The sequence below is a fragment of the Lepus europaeus genome, chromosome 1 (genome assembly GCF_033115175.1).
Source record: "Lepus europaeus isolate LE1 chromosome 1, mLepTim1.pri, whole genome shotgun sequence".
In the NCBI taxonomy this organism is placed as follows: domain Eukaryota; kingdom Metazoa; phylum Chordata; class Mammalia; order Lagomorpha; family Leporidae; genus Lepus; species Lepus europaeus.
In genome coordinates, this window is record NC_084827.1 from 92,601,385 (window position 1) to 92,619,505 (window position 18,121).

At 37.3% G+C, this 18,121-nt stretch overlaps 1 pseudogene; it reads left to right on the top strand.

The window, feature by feature from the left end:
* Positions 1-14,974, top strand: part of LOC133762934 (peroxisome assembly protein 12-like) — a 64,757-nt pseudogene extending 49,783 nt beyond the window's left edge.
* Positions 14,975-18,121: the final 3,147 nt, after the last annotated feature.

An 18,121-nucleotide genomic window follows, 5' to 3' on the forward strand; every position in this document is an offset into this window, starting at 1 on the left:
AGGTGTCCAAATGCAAGTAGAATCTTATTAGAACTCTTCCCCACTCTCTCCTTTAAAGACCACAGCTGATCACAGGGAAGGCAATAAGAGTTTATGACTACAAAAGTGTACTCTTCCCAGATGCTTTGTCAGTCACACAATAATTTATTGAAAATTCCTTGTGAACAAAACAGAACTCCTGTTGGCTTGAGAAAGTTCAATAGGAAAAGGAAGAGCATGTTTTCGTCCTTTAGAAACTTAACACATAAAGGGAATAATATTTCCAACACTTGATTAAAAAAGGGCTTAGAAGCACACCCAGAAACTCAAATAAATTTGTCACTTTATTAAAATTAGCTCAAATATTGTATGTAGCTTTTGTCGTTCCATAAAAAGTTCATCACATAAGTGTATATGCTTGAGTTTCCCTAAAACATAAACTATAGTAAAGTGCCTGCACTGTAAACCTCTCAGGGTAATGTGCAGCATAATATAATTAATGAATCAGTTTATGAACTAAGCATTTGCGTACCTATTCTCATATAAATCCTTAACCAGAGTTAATCCTTTTATTCTATTTGGGTATTGAAGCAGAAAAGCAATAAAATTAATGGCATATGAGTGATAAGGCATCATGACTTGAGGTTATTGCCAAATTGTCCCAACAGATGTTAGTTTTAATAATCTTGGAGCTTTAAATAATTATTTATTTGTCTAATTGGAGATTGTGTATGTAACATTAAACTGGTAATATTAATTATATGCTTTAATTATTTCTAGACTCTCATAGCTTTTGTTGGTACCTAGAATACCATGAAATTTCAAGATAATAATTAAATCTGAGCTTTGATATACTCCCCAGAGCAGGTTATGTAGAATGTGCTTAGAAATGATAATAACAAGTAATAATTCCAATAATATATAATTTTGAAACATTGTTTTTTCAAAAATTCTGATAAAAGGAGGGGGGTTAGAAATAAGAATAAGAAAACATATCTAACAGCAAAGCTTACATGGTCAAATACAATCTGAAATGAATAATACTGCATGTAGCCTTATAACTGTAGATAGATTATAAGGAAATATTCAAAGTGTGGCATTTTGCATCAGATAAATGATTTCTCTTGCATATTCTATTATGAAAAATTTCAAGCATACATAAATTTTTCAAAATCAAAAAAAAATTGAAAAAGCTTGTGCAGCAAACACCTATACACTCATTACATAGATTCTAGGAAATAATAATTTTTTGTACCTGAAAAATACAAAAGAAAACATGAAAAACCTCTCAGGGTGGTATCTGAAGTATTAGGTAGGATCAGTAAGTATCTTTCATATCAAAAATAAATAAAAATAAATAAAATTAAATGTAAGATCCTATAACAAACAGCAGTGAAATATTAAAATACTAAACAATGAGCATAAATGTATAGAATATATTTGAAAGAAATTTTTTTATGTTTTTCTGAGTCACATGGAATATGGCTTGCATAAATGGAAAAGCAATATTTTTTCTTGGAGAAAAAAATCGCTTAACATTTTAAAGATGCAAATTCAACCTAAAATGATGTTGAAATTACTTGCAAATTCAGTCAAAAATAATAAAATTATTTATACAAAATCCATTTTATAATTTATTTGAAAGGATGAACTTGTGAAATATGAAAAAAATCTGAAAAAAAATCTAATGAGGGAGATAATAACAAACAACATATTAAAAACTTCACAAAAGAGATAATAGTTAAAGTGATAGTACAAAAGTACAGAGATCAGTGGAGAATCCTGTATGGAATGAATGGAGTATTCAGAACTGTATATATGAAGAAGAAGCTTGAGACTTTAGTGTTTATGTTAAAATAGTTTTGCACAACATTTGGGGAAAGATGAAGAATTTAGTCAATATTGTTGGTTCAAATGTGTAGCTATTTTAACAAAAGACAATACTCCCCCCTTACTTCATAACGAATTCCAGACAGATGGAAGATTTAAATATTTTTTAAAATGTAAAATACATGAAGAAAAAAATGTACTCTGTGTTTGGTAAACTTGGACTAGAAAAGACATATTTCAATGTGACAGCAAATCTCTAAGTAATGAACCTGGACCAATTTGACTACTAAAATTTTCAAACATTTATGTTTAAAACAAAATATAGGAGCTGGTGCTGTGGTATAACAGGTAAAGCCACCACCTGCAATGCCGCCATCCTATATGAACCCTGGTTCCAGTCCCAGCTGCTCTACTTCAGATCTAGCTCTCTGATATGGCATGGGAAAGTAGTAGAAGATGGGTCCCTGCACCTGCGTGGGAGACCCAGAAGTCCCTGACTCTTGGCTATAGATCAGCGCAGCTCCAGCCATTGTGGCCATCTGCAGTCTTGCTTATCACAAAACAAGAAATTGATTGTTTAAGTTTTTTAAACAAAAACTTTAAAATGACAAGTAATACCAAATGTTAATAAAAGTCGTAGAAATCTAAACTGCATAATGGTTAACAGTTTAAAAAATATATTCTGTCCAAAGTATATTGTTATAGGAAAAAAGCACATTGCAGAATAGAACAACACATTTAGTATGAGATTATTTTTGCTAAATATATATATATATCCTATTCCGATAGGATCATAGTCAAAGTGGAAGTTCTCTCCTCCCTTCAGAGAAAGGTACCTCCTTCTTTGATGGCCCCGTTCTTTCCACTGGGATCTCACTCACAGAGATCTTTCATTTAGGTCTTCTTTTTTTTTTTTCTTTTCCATGGTATCTTGGCTTTCCATGCCTACAATACTCTCATGGGCTCTTCAGCCAAATTCGAATGCCTTAAGTGCTGATTCTGAGGCCAGAGTGTTGTTTAGGACATCTGTCATTCTATGAGTCTGCTGTGTATCCCACTTCCCATGTTGGATCTTTCTCTCCCTTTTTGATTCTATCAGTTAGTATTAGCAGACACTTGTCTTGTTTGTGTGATCCGTTGGATTCTTAGACCTATCAGAGCCATCGATTGTGAACTGAAATTGATCACTTGGACTAGTGAGATGGCATTGGTACATGCCACCTTGATGGGATTGTATTGGAATCCCCTGGCACATTTCTAACTCCATCATTTGGGGCAAGTCTGATTGAGCATGTCCCAAATTGTACATCTCCTCCCTCTCTTTTTCCACTCTTAAATTTAACAGGGAAAGGCTTCCATAGCCCTGGCAACTCATGACTAGAGCCTAGGAAGATTACTGACGCCATGAACAGGAGTGTCAAATTGTTAAGTCAGCAACAGAAGTCACTGTGTACTTACATCCCATGTGGGATCTGTCCTTAATGTGTTGTCTAATATGCAGTGATGCTATAACTAGTACTGAAACAGTATTTTTATACTTTGTGTTTCTGTGTGGGTACAAACTGATGAGGTCTTTACTAATTATATACTGAATTGATCTTCTGTATATAAAGAGAATTGGAAATGAAAAAAAAAAACCTGGTGTTAAATTGGAAATGGCATAGAAAATGAATTAATTTTTTAAAAAAATATTATGTAGGATCTCTGTCTTTAATGTTTTGTACACTCTTATTTAATGCTATAACTAGTACTCCAATAGAATTTTTTTTCACTTTGTGTTGCTATATGGGGGCAAACTGGTGAAATCGTTACCTAATATATACTAAACTGATCTTCTGTATATAAAGAGAATTGAAAATGAATCATGATGTGATTGGAAGGGGAGAGGGAGCAGGAAAGGGGAGGGTTGTGGGTGGGAGGGAAGTTTTGGGAGGGGGAAGCCATTGTAACCCATAAGCTGTACTTTGGAAATTTATATTCATTAAATAAAAGTTTAATAAAAAATGTATATATCCACATATGTGCATGCTCATTGATTTATATAAGGATAGACATTAGCAGAAGTCCACACACCAAATTATCTACAGTGTCTACTTCTCAGCAGTGAGATGATAAAAAGTAGAGAGAAGGTTCATAGGAACCTTCTGATTTTGTCTTCTTACAAAATCCTTACTTTTGAATTTATAAAATTTAACCTTGTGTTGTTTTGAGACAGAGATTCATGAATTTGTTTCATAATAAAAATATAAAATATAGAAACATTTGAATGATAAGGAAGAAAAATATAGTAAGTATTTTCTTTCCATTGACTGGATTCAGCCATTTTCAGCTAGTAATTTTTAAACTTTCATAGAAAAATTCTTATATATAGAAGAAGCAAGCCAGGCATTACCATAGATCAGTACCTGGAATAAGAGGACCCCTATTGCCAATTGTAGTGGAGATTCTGTTATTCAAGAGGGGTGGAACAAATGAATCTTGCACCAACATGATGTTTCCATAAGCTCCACTAGGAATGGCTGGAACACACCTGTGGTTTACAAATAGACATTCATGATGGTGTACAACTGGTGTTTGTTAAAACTACCCTGTGCTGTAAACTTACTATTTGCCATATTCCTCTCTAAATGCTTTCCATTGTTAGCTAATTCTAATCATATTAACAACCCCAGAAGTTATTATCACATTTATTATTATCAGGGTATATATAAAGAAGCTCAATGTTAGGAGACTTGGGAACTTCTTCAAGAACACATAACTAGAATTGAGCTTTTAAATTTTTCAGTACTTCTCAATCCTCACATTCATACTTGGCCATTGTGTTATACTTTGAATCATGGAGTATTGAGTTAGGAGGATTTCAGGGGAAAAGTGAATAAGAAAACATCTACTTACACCTCACCTTTTATGGTGGCTACAGAGAGGATGGAACAAGCTATATTAGGCTATGGACCTGCTTAATTCCTGCTCAATTTTCAAAGCTCTTCTGACTCATCAGGAAAGTCTTTATCAATGGCCAATGGTTGGGAAGGGCTACAAATGCCACAAAGAAAAAAAAAATTTTGACAGGCAGAGTTAGACAGTGAGAGAGAGAGAGACAGAGAGAAAGGTATTCCTTCCATTGGTTCATCCCGCAAATGGCCGCCACGGCCAGCCCGCTGTGCCGATCCAAAGCCAGGAGCCAGGTGCTTCCTCCTGGTCTCCCATGCAGGTGCAGGGCCCAAGCACTTTGGCCATCCTCCACTGCCTTCCCGGGCCACAGCAGAGAGCTGGAGTGGAAGAGGAGCAACTGGGACAGAATCCGGCACCCCAACTGGGACTAGAACCCGGGGTGCCGGTGCCACAGGTGAAGGATTAGCCTAGTGAAAAAAATTTCTTAATGGAGAAAACAATGAGGTTGGTCATGTAACCTGTATGCTGAGTACCAAAACTTGCCCGAGTTTTATTTAGGTAGTCAGAAAATATGTCAGTGAAATTGGAGACTTTGGGAAAGGCTACTTGGAAAGGAGATGCCTTTGGGTGAAAAAGCAAGTCTTGGAATCTCTGGGGGCCTCAGCAAAGACATGCACTAATGGATGTGACTAAATTATGGGGTTACAGACCCCAGGAGTCCTGATTCAGACATGAGCAAAATGCACTGCCCTGCTACATGAATAGTAGCAACAGAGCTCTTTTGCTTGGCTCTTTCGATGCATGGCAGAGCTCCAGCTTTGCCAGCAGCAGTCATGATGGATAGGTGGGAGTCACTCTGCTGCAGCTGCTCTAGTGTACTAGCTATGATATTCTTCAGACCCAAAACAGCATGCAGGAGTCCATCCTAGGTGCAGTGGGGAGCAAACAGGTCCATCCCTGTTGTCAGCACCTGAGGGGACTTCATAGCAATATGGGAAGAGGATGTGTCCTTTGAGGTAAGGACTGGGTTCCCTCTTAATCTGGGTTGAAGATTACTGAGAAGCATACTCTGGGACAAACCACATTTCCAAAATACCATGATCTCAGATACATTCTTCATGTTGGGAATTTTGAAGGCTGAAATGCTGCCGTGCTGTGGGATACCTTCCCAGGAGTCTTAAGAAGAAAAAGTGTATCTGGAAGTGTGATAATCCACATAACCCACAATCACTGAAACAAGTTTCTGATTTGGCAGAAGTTTCAGAACATTGATCATGTCTGAGATATCACACACAAGCCAACTTGGGTGAAATTTACCCTGAGTCATGCTGCCACTGGCTGTGATCAGTGAGTAATGGCACCCGCTGTCTAGCACACAATGCTGCTTAGTTGCAGTAATGGAAAGTGGTAAGTCATTAAAACCCACTTCAAACAGTTAAGTGTGAATGTCCCATGGGTTTCTGAAAAACTGCCCACACAAGCTTTCACTCAACAACAACCCAATACCACATATTTAATCTGCAATAAAGTTCTTCCTTCCTAGCCATTTCCATGGAATTATAATTTGAAGAGTTCACACAGTGAGTTCTGATTCAAAACCTTCCCTAGCAAGTAAGGCACTAAAGCAAAGACTGCTGGGAGCTGGGAAAACAAAGGAAACACATCCAAAGTCTTTGCCTATATATGGAAGGATTGACTCTGTTCTCTTGGGGCTGTGGACACTCAATAAGTGTGGACACTCGCCTGTGCTCCCCACCTTCACAAACATGAAGAACAAGACTCATTTGTTTCCTTAGTTGACTAATGCAGGTAGCAGTCATCCCAAATGGAGATACACAGACACCACTCACTTCCTGGTGTTACCAAATATTGAACTTTGCAGGTGACCTGCATATGGGTTTCTGGGCATGTACATCTGGCCTTTTCTTCTGATCTTCATTTTCTTCCAGCCCTTGTCCTTACCACCAACTTTATGATGAGACTCAATTTCATGCTGAAAACCTCTTTTTGTGGTGAACATGATGATAAATATATCCATTATATGGAATGTAGAGTGACCCCCATTGTGTCCCTTGTAAAAATTAAGTCACTCTTCCTGGGTCCATGTCTTAAATATCAATTCTACCTGAACATTGTTTTTAGATTACAGGATTCCCTTCCCTTCCTTTCTTTTTCTTTCTTTTCCTTTCCATCCCTTTTCTTGTTCTTGTGTAAGTCTTTCATAAAGTCTTGACCATTTTCTGCCCTGACCTCTTAATCAACACTGTCTCATTTAAGGGACCACCTCTCCCAAACCCTAAATTGGAATTGTCACACATTACTGTGTGTCTCTCAGGACAGTCAGGGTTTCCAGTTTCTCTTTGTCTATTTATCTTCATCTCGTCTCTTTTTTCCTGGTATAACTACCCCCAGAGACTTTTCCTCTTCTATACTACACTACTCTCTTATCATAGGCGTGTACCCCTCAACACACACACACACACACACACTTCTAGAGTCTCTAACCCAGCCACAGCATGAAGCTCACACTTCCAGAGACTCACAGTTGGGGCTGATAATAATTGTTGTCCTGTGATGCTTGCTTGGCGTCTCAGTTGTTATTTTGTTGTTCACGATGTTTGCTTCACTTAGATTTGGGATATATTGTTAGCTACTTTGTAAGTTATTTGCTTGCAGGTTTTCTCCAAATACTTGCCTTTCTATTATCTGAAATCTTTAGAAATCACATCTGATCACAGGAGTCCATGATTTTGGACTTCTTGTCTCCTATATAAATGCCTTCTCACTGGGCTAGCTTTTGGCTTATTTCAGAAGGAAAGATTGCAATTTTTCTCTCCTGTGAAAGCATTTATTTTTTCAAACCGAAGTTCTTTTCACTTTTCTGGGTCCCACGGTTTCCAACCAACTGTATGCTTAGGATACATAATGCAAATTAGTCATTTAGTGGTTATGAATTTCACAGGGAGACCTCATACATATGTTTCCCATTTTTCTCCTTTTCTACTACATGCTTGTGCTGATTCATTTTATTGGTAATGGGGGAGATGCCAGCATATTTACAGGATCATGGTCATGGGTGTGTGCTGCTATTTGGACTATGTCTGGATATTGCCAACATAATCAATCAAAACGGAAACATTTGACCAAAAGTCATTTTAAAACGATTAGCGTAACGCTAATAGCTTTGACTATTTAACCAAAGATAGTTACTTTGATGTGATTTAGAAAGCAAACTTAGTGGAATCCATTGTAAACATATCTATTTCTTTAGAATGTAGAAATTTTGTTGGAATTTTGTGTACTTACAACAGACTTCAGGGAAATGTTCTCAAAGAGGAACAAGATACTTAACCATGTTATGGGTTGCCTTCCTTCTTTATATAAAATGAATGCTTGTTAATTTTATTTGTTATGGGGGCAGTTTGGGGAATAAAGGAAAACTATGCAATCTCTTTGTGAATAAAATACACATATGAAATTCACAAACAACTTCAGGGTTATTATGGACTCCCAAGAGCTTACCCACATACCTCCTAGAAGCTTGTTAAGAACTCTGGACTGTGACATTTAAAGTCTTATTCAGCATAAAATTCCATTATTCTGTGAATTTTTCTTTCATGGTGTTAACACCCTCATGCATCTCCAACCATACTTTAGCACATACTCTTCTGATCCATATTCTTTGAAAGTCATGGATATGCCAAAATATTGTGCTTTGTTGCCAATCTAAGAACGCTTGTGCATTCATTGACTTAATGAGGGGGTGCTCTTAAAGAATGAGGGTATATGAAGAACCCAGGTACAATGCTTTCCAGGAGTGACTGACAAGCACCACCTTCTGGAGAAAATGTGTAGTAAATGTCAAAGTTGATGATGCCTGACAGATGTGCTATTCTCAGGTATGGAGTGTCAAATCTCTCCCTGACTTCAGCGTTTGTTGTACTCCACATTTCTTTCTTTCTTTTTTTTTTTTTTAAGATTTATTTATTTGAAAGACTTACAGAGAGAGGTAGAACCAGACAGAGAGGTCTTCCATCCACTGGTTTCACTCCCCCGATGACCACAATTGCCAGAGCTGAGCTGATCCAAAGCCAGAAGCCAGGAGTTTCTGCGGAGAGCTAGATCAGAAGTGGAGCAGCCAGGACTTGAACGGGCACCCTTATGGGATGCCGGTGCCACAGGCTAGAGCTTTAACCCACTGTGCCACAATGCCAGCTCCAGACCCTACATTTTCAATCTCTTTCTCTTTATTCTAACCAATGGTGGATGTATCTCTTGCCTCAGGGAACCTACAAGATTTTTTAAGTTGAAAAATTAATTCTGTTAGCTGAAAAAATTCTACTTTTTATTGGAAATCTTAGAGTAGCCTAACTCCTATCATTTGAAGATACTGAGCTATAATTCATCATGGGTTTTATATATCAAGTGGTTTAAATATGAATTGTTAAAATGTTGATTAAGTAATACACAGTTACTTAGAGGGCATATGGAAGGTACTTAAAATAACAAACATACTTTGAATTCAATAATGATGGGTTAATTAACTTAATCCTGCACTGTGCTTCAGGAGAATAAAGCATCAAAATAATGTGCGATTTGAAAGATTTGTTTCATACAGGCAAACTAATTTTGGTATATATCTAAACTTGTTTTTGCATAGTGACTTTTTATATATGCTTTGGATTTAATTGTAAAATGGAAATTTATTAAATAACAATTGCTAGAAAATTGAACTGTTTGTGGGTATTTTCACCATGAATCAAAACTTATGCTTTTGTAGTAATTTTTATGGAGGATATTTTCATCTCAAATGTTTTTCTTAGTTCCACAGGGGTCAGATCTGCTGATAGAAAACTATTTACCCTATAGAAATTCCTAAGAATTACAAGTTCCATAAAGGCTTGCTTCATTGCCAGAGTGAAAAATTTTTATCCCATTTTCATAATTTTATTTACTTTCAATCTAAGATATTATCTCATTTGCATCCTTTTGTTTGTTTTTAATCTAGGAGTCAAGAATGGCTATATTTCCTAAGTGATCACTTTCTTAATAAACAAACTCATATAAGTGCATTCATAGTATGTCTTAAATAATTTTCAGAGTGAAGTCAAATAATGGAATGTTCCTTTAGATCTATCATATCCCAGAGTGTGGTTGGTTCTCTTGGAGATATATTGAATGCAGTGGGATTTACTTTTGAGAAATTGCAGCAATGAATCCTTGGAAATATAGATTTAGAATGCAGGAGTACATTTCTCCTGGCATTTTAAAATTAAGAAGTTAGCATTCATTGTTTACCACCAGGCAAAATTTCTGTGACCTTCCTAAAAATCCTCAGTCTGCCAAGCGCTTTTCTCCTCTCCAGGGGCTATTAGTCACCCTGTAGAGTTATATTTATTTTTTTAACTTACTTTCCAGATGGATATATGTATCATTTCATTAAAGCCAAATGTGTTTTATGAAATTTGAGAATAACAGTTAATCATACTAGTGAGAGCACTAGAGTATAGCAGACTAAGGGTCAGGAAAATCAATAATAATGTACAAGTGGTCACCATTTTGGGGGTGGTTATTATTTTTCAAGCATTTTTTTAGGTAGATATATCTCAACTACCATATTGCAAAATAAATCTATTCTCAATTTACAAATGAAGTGATAAGTCCCTGAGAGCTATTAAATGGTGCAACCAAGATTTGAATTCATGTTACCTGGTTTGGAGTCCATGTAACTTCTATTAAGAAGAATTCAAACTTGGTAAACTTGGAGGCTTACTAAGTAGCACAGTTTCTTTACAACTGATAACTGAAAACTGAAGTAGTATTGAAATTTGAATTTTCACAAAGTACATTCATAAAAATATTATTGTTAAATAAAATACTTCATTGGTAGATGACAAATATCTTTTGATTGGATTTATCTGTCAACCATCACATATGTTTGTTCAGCTGAAAGATTTACATGCACACACACACATGGAGATGAGTCTACCATTCTATGGGAGAACATTTAAAATCATAATTTTAAAAAACCATTTATTGAAATATAGTATACAGAACCAGAAATGCTCTCAAGTGAACAGATCAATGAGGGTTTTTTTGGTCATCCTGTCACACTCATAACCAACAGCCAGATTAAGAACAAAGCATTAAGAGTGATCCAAGAGTCCTCACTCACTCCCCACCTCCATTTCTTTTCTTTTAAATGTATGAAACAAGAGTATATTGTCATTTACATGATATGATTCAGTGGAGCAATATTAATAATTATATACCAAATGATCTGACATCCACTCAATTTTCATCCTCTCATTATATACTAACTACTACAAATAAAGGAAAAAAAATATGATTTTCTTTTTGGGTCTGGCTTATTTCTCTTAGCATGATTAGTCAACAGAAGAGAAACAATAGTGCAGCTGAGCTTCCAGGAGTCTCATGCACAGACAATGAAAAGAATAAGTCAGGGAGTTACAAATCAATCCAAGACAAAAGCAGTGGTTCAAGACAATGAAAGCAGTGATAGAGATATTTGAAATTAGTTTCAGTGCTGAAATCTTTACTTAATATATATTAAATTGATCTTCTGTATATAAAGATAATGGAAAATGAATTTTGATGTGAATGGAATGGGAGAAGGAGTGGGAGATGGGAGGGTTGCGTGTGGGAGGGAAGTTATGGGGGGGGAAAGCCATTGTAATCCATAAGCTGTACTTTGGAAATTTATATTTATTAAATAGAAGTTAAAAAAAGAAATTAGTTTCAGTGGAAGGAAAAAAGTATTTTATATGTACTGGGAGGTAAATATCACTAGAAAAAAATTTCTACCACAATCTTGTCATCAAACTCCTGGGAGAAGGGTCGGTTATCACCCCAGGACAAGGTTGTGAAGATGTATTACTTTAGAATAGTGAATTGGCCTCAGAAGGAAGTTTGAAGCATGCCAGTACTGGTGCCCATGGGAAGGAAGAGACATAAACCCAGACAAATTTTCCAGGAGAACCTATCAAACCTTCAACCTGTAGTGAGAGTCTAGAAAATAACCAGAAATGTTTTGCTATAAACAAAGAGAATTGGAAAAGGAGTGGGAAACTAACATCCAGGTTTTGAAATAGATAAAAAAGAAAAAGATGTTCTATGCAGTCATAAAGAACAAAGACACATCTGTCAAAGACCCAGCATGGTGAATATTGCAGGAGGACCAGGTGCAATGCCCCCTCCGTGATAGGATTTGGAGCTGGGACCAAAAAGACTAGAATGAGAGGGTCTGTGAAATTAATGGACCTCAATGCTGGAGTTGTTCATGTACTTCATTACATACAAAGGAGAAATTTTACTGAAATGCTCCCTTGGGAATAGCTTGTAAAACCTCAGTGTATCTGTTTCCAAGTAGAGAACACAGAGTGTTCAGAAATTAGAAAACAAAATGCATTTTTGTTGGGATAATTCATCTTGAAATATTGTAGGTTTGGGTTTCCAAGTTCATTGCTCAATGGCTGCCTTTTTTCCTCTTAAGTACTTTGCTTTGGTTCTATCAGCATGTCTATAATTCTGTGGAGAATTCCAACAGGGTCCTGGTTAACTGAGAAAAAGATTAACAAGCTTTCTTCTCATTATTTAAAACTCAAAGGTAGAATTATTTAATAAAGCTAAACAACAGCATTAAAGATTATTTTAAAAAGATGTTATCAAAATATAACCCTATTAGATCCCGGCCTATCTGTGACTTACATCAGCATGTGTCATACAAAAAGAAACACCCATCTGAGCATAAAAACAATTGAAGTCATAGTGAAGACCATGGAGAGGCAGCAAAAATGTCTGTCATTAAGAACACGTAGCAATACTTCCTAAAAATCTCTATCTTTCTCTCTCCCAAGAGATTACATAGCAGAACTTCTGCCCTAGGTGGTTGTCTACCCCCAAGTTCAAACTTTGTCTCTCTCTCTCTCTTTTTTTTTTTTTTTTTTTTGACAGGCAGAGTTAGACAGAGAGAGAGAGACAGAGAGAAAGGTCCTCCTTTTCCGTTGGTTCACCCCCAAATGGCCTCCACGGCTGGCATGCTGTGGCTGGCGTGCTGCGCCTATCCGAAGCCAGGAGCCAGGTGCCTCCCCCCTTCTCTCTTCTTTCCATCCCATCCTTTCTCACACTTTTACACTCGGGTCTTAGAAGAGCAGTTATGTTTTATAACAAAATGTTGTATGCCATCTAATAAAAATTATTTTGATTCATTTAGCTAAACCTGTTCTACAACTGTCTTTCAGTACAGCAAAAGCTCAAGCACCAACATGATTTTCTTTAGTGGAATGGCAAAGTATAAATATGCATTCATTAGTGACTTTTTCCTTACAATATAAATAAATTTTAAAAACCAAATGCTTTGATGTGTTTATGTACTTTCTTTTCCTTAAATTATCAATTAAGTTTCTAATATTTAAATTACTAATTATTAATTAATAGATGAGGACACTTCAAAAAGCTCATGGAAAAATGGAATTAAATGTTAAATTTAGGAGCAGGCATTTAGCATAGCGATTAAGATACCAGTGTTCCAGCCGGCGCCGTGGCTCAACAGGCTAATCCTCCGCCTTGCGGCGCCGGCACACCGGGTTCTAGTCCCGGTCGGGGCACCGATCCTGTCCCGGTTGCCCCTCTTCCAGGCCAGCTCTCTGCTGTGGCCAGGGAGTGCAGTGGAGGATGGCCCAAGTGCTTGGGCCCTGCACCCCATGGGAGACCAGGAGAAGCACCTGGCTCCTGCCATCGGATCAGCGCGGTGCGCTGGCCGCAGCGCACTACCGCGGCGGCCATTGGAGGGTGAACCAACGGCAAAAAGGAAGACCTTTCTCTCTGTCTCTCTCTCTCACTGTCCACTCTGCCTGTCAAAAAAAAAAAAAAAAAAAAAAAGATACCAGTGTTCCACATCAGAGTACCTTGGTTAGATTCCTGGCTCAGACTCCTGACTCAAGCTTCCTACCAATGCAGACCCTAGAAGGCAGCGATAGTGGTTCCAGTGAGCTTCTGACACCAACATGAGAGACCTGGATTGAATATCTGACTCCTGAATCCTAGCTGTGGCCTTGGCCCAGCCTGGCTAGTGCATGCATTTAGAGAGTGAGCCAATGGATAGGATCTCTCTCTCCCTTTCTCATTCTCTCTGTGTCCCCAAGCCTCTAAAGCATTTTTTAAAAAATAAATTTATTTTTGTATAAAATGAGAAATCCATGCATAGTTTTTCATAATATGCACTTTCCATAAACTTTTTGAAGTACTCTAATATAGTATATATTCTTATTCACTCTAAATCTTTGAGCCAAACCTTAAAAATATATCTATACTTGACAAATAAATATAGATTCAATTTCTTTTCTTATGACATAAAATGATTATTTGTACTTCTCAAAACCTCTCTGACATTTTAGGAACTCTAAATGCATTAAGATATAATGGTAGACCTCTAACCAGAACCTAGATTACTTGGATTTTTATTTAATTTCAGGCTATTGAGAATTAGCTGAGAAGACATGTCAATGAAATGAGAAGAAGGACAGTAAATAAAATGAGGAGCTCCTGAAAGGGATGGCCTGTGCCAGTTGGAACTTGTTCGTCCCTCCTCTACTATGTGTCTAGGATAACTTATTCTGTATATCCCAGATCCTCTTGCCAGTAGGTTAATGGACCATAGTAGTCATTGGTAGAAGTTAGGAGAATAGAAGGAAGACAGAAGCCACAGTAGTGTCTTACTTCAATTTATTTCATCCAGGCAACAAATCGTTTATTGTGGCTATTTGACATCTTTCTGTACAGCACTTTGGGTGGATATGTAAACATTTTTCTAAATTTCATTAAGGAATGCTGCCCTGAACCTGCTGGGAAGCATAGCATATTTGATGAAATATATTCCATATTGCGGGAGCGGGTGAGCGTCTCTCTCACGCTGTCTGCGCGGCTGCTGCCGCCGTACTGCTACTTGGATGTGGGTCCCGTTAGGCTCGCTGGGACTTGCTCTCTGGGACCGGGAGGGGACAGCACACTGGAAGCCCTTGCCCGGGGCGGGGCTGGAGTTGAGGGCCTGGGATGTCTCTTGTCTCGGTCTCGCGTGGGGCCAGCGTCAGCCCTCTATCCAGCCCAGTCTCCGGTTTGGCGGCCTCTTGGCTTCTGTGTAGTGGCGGGGAACGACTGTCTGGGAGTTCTCAGAGCCCTCACCAGCCTTGCAGTCCGGGGCTGGAGGTGTCTTGGAGTCCGAGGCTCACAGAGATCCGAAAGTGTGTACCCTTAGCCTTGGGTGGCGGGTTGGCGGCAAGGCAGCCCTGTGTAGTGTAAGAGAGGTCCGGTTAGAATCCTGTGGGACCTGAGTGTCTACTGCCCTGGCACAGGAGCAGTAAAGCACCCAGAAGATGGAGCAGCTGGCGAGGAGGGCGAAAAGCAGGAACTGGAGGTGCCCAGGCAATAAAGGGCATCGTGTTTCCGGAAGGAGGGAGCGCAACCTGGCTTGCTTCTGTAGGGGAGCGGAAAGAAAGGTATATTGGGGACCCTGTGACTGAGATCGTTGAGTAATAAGCTAAGGAATTTTTGCTCATACACTTGGGAATTGGATAATTTCCCTTTCTGTTTGTTGTAAATAAAGCTTTTCTCCACCACTTAAAAAAGCAGTGGATATTAAAGAATAACTGGAAATGCAGGCATACTTACGAGATCATCTGTGGTTCTACGAACCCATCATTTGTTCTAATTTTGTATGCACATTAGTCTGTGAGTATAGTATAAAATACGGTTGTAACTGAAAAACATAATTTGTGTACATTGCATCTATCGCATGGCTAGATTGTCAGTTTTTTCCCTTGCTGAGATATATTTCACATGCCATACAATTAATCCTTTTAAGTTGTAAAATGCACTGGTTTTAATATAGTCACAAAGTAATATGTTCATCATCGCTATTTAATTCCTGAACATTTTCATCACCCCCTCCCCCACCAAAGAAATTCTGTGCTTACAGGGGTCACTCTCCATTAGATTCTGCTCTTCTTGCCCACCTCTTCCACTCAGGTCTTGCAATCACTATGGTGGATTTTCCTGTTTTGAACATGCCATGTAGGTGGAGTCATAAAATGTGGCTCCCTGTGTCTAGCTTCTTTCAGTTAGCACAGTGCTTTCAAGGTTCATCCTTGTCTATCAGTATTTCATTCTTTTTTTATGGATGGTTGGTGTTCCATTGCATGAATGGAAATGTACCACCTATTTTGCTTGTCCACCATCAGTTTATGTCTGGCTTGTTTTCACCTTTTGGCTGTTTCTAACAGTTTCAGAAACATCCTTGTGTAAATTTTTGTGTGGAAAAACATTTTGAGTTATTATGGGTCTATACCTAGAAATGGCGTCACCGGGTCATGGTGGCATCTTTTTTGAACTTTTTTGAGGTATTGCTGAGTGTTTTTCATAGTGGCTGTACCAGATTACCTTCTTTTCAGTACATTAGAGTAGTTTGTATTCTCTAGTTCTTGCTAATACTTTTTTTTTTTTTTTATCATAAACATCTTGATGTCTGAAGTGGTGGCTCGTTGTACTTATGGTATTCATTTCTGTGATGACTAACCATGTTAAACATCTTTTCATGTGCTATGTCTTTTGTGTGTCTTTGGAGAACTGTCTACTCTATTCCTTTGCTCTTTTTTAAGTTTAGTTCTCTTATTTTGAAGTTGTATGAGGTTTTTTTTTTTTTTTCTGCAATCTGGACACAAGGCCCTTATTATATACATGATTTGCAATATTTTCTCTCGTTTGGTGAGTTGTCTTTTCACTTTCTTTAATGATGTCCTTTAAAAACAAAAGTTTAAAATTTTGGTTAAGTTCAACTTACCAATTTTTTCCCTTTGGTTGCTTTGTGCCTTTTGTGTTATATCTAGAAACCATTGTCAAATCCAGAGTCACTAAAATTAATCTCAATATTTTGTTTTATAGTATTAATTCATTACAAGAGGTTTTTGACCTACTTAATTTTTATATCATTCTTTTGCATGAGGATATCCAATTTTCTCAGCACCATTTGTGGAAGAGTGTGCTTTTCCTACTGAATGGCACTGGCATCCTTGTTGAAAAGCAATTTACCAATAGTTACCATTTTCTTAACCATTTCTCTGTGTTGGACATGTAGGTTGCTCCTAAATTTTTTACTATTCTAAATTTTCTTATGTTAAACATAGCATGGAAGGCTTAAAATATTTTCTGTCTTTAAAGTTATTTTGGTAGAAAGCATTCTCAGAAGTGGAATTACTGGATCAAAAACGAAATTAAGTAAGTTCTGGAGGTCATTTAATGAGACACCAAACCTTCAAATGTTTCAATAAAACATCTTATTCATCAGTTACAATAGTTTACAGGTGAATTTCTGTAAAAGACTTGCTGTAAGATGGATTCCATGACTTCCTTCATCCTTCAACTGGTTCTGAAAGAGTGAGCAAGTCTAGAGAAAAAACAAACAAACAAACAAAAAACCTCAACACTGGAGTAACAGGATTTGTGGACATTTCCTAAGTGGTAGAAAAAAAAATAGTGTCATCACATGCAGTAGGAAAATAAGAGAGACGTGAGATCAGGATGTAGATCCTTAAGTCCCTGAGAGGTAAAAACAGCGTTCTATCCTGAGTCTTTATCCTGGCCTTGATAATCAAGGTTTAATTTATATTCATATTGGTCTCAGAGTTGACCATCTTAAATTGTTTTTAGTAGATATTATTGAGTAAAAAAAGGTTTATTAGAAAATGCAGTTTCCCATGTCCTTGCCACTGTCTTCTAGTTCTCCTTGGAGGATCCTTGGTACTGTTACCTTGTATCTGTGTAAACTAGTCTACACCTGGAATATCTCAGGAAAGATGGTATACGCAAAATGATACATTTTAAGGCTCTGAATACTTATTAACAGATTTCTTTTCAAAATGGTTACATCAGCTTATGATGCCAGGACAGTGCTAGTGAGGTAAATTTCCTTTTTGATTTTAATTCTTCAATATTCTTTCTTTAATGTTGGATTTCCAGTTTATATTTCCTCTTATAGCTTGTCTGCTTATGCCTTTTGGCATGGTATTTTTCATTGGAGTTGTCCTTTACGATATTTGTTTTGGCAGCCTTTGGTGCTTTACTGTAACCTGTATTTGAGGAGGAAAGTTAAAGTGCTTTTTGTAGAATTTATGCTGAGAGGTGTATCGGTATATAGAACAAGAATCAATGAAAAGGAAGTTAAATGCTTTAGGGAGAAATCGTTTGATTTGGCAACTTGGGTGCAGTCCAAAATGACTTCAAAGTGGTTTGGAAAAGGGTAATGCTATTAAGAAAAATGAGTAATCTGAGATGGAAAAGATGAGCTTATTTTGGGTTTGCTAAGAAGACATTTCTTTCTTCTTCTTCTTCTTTTTTAAAGATTAATTTA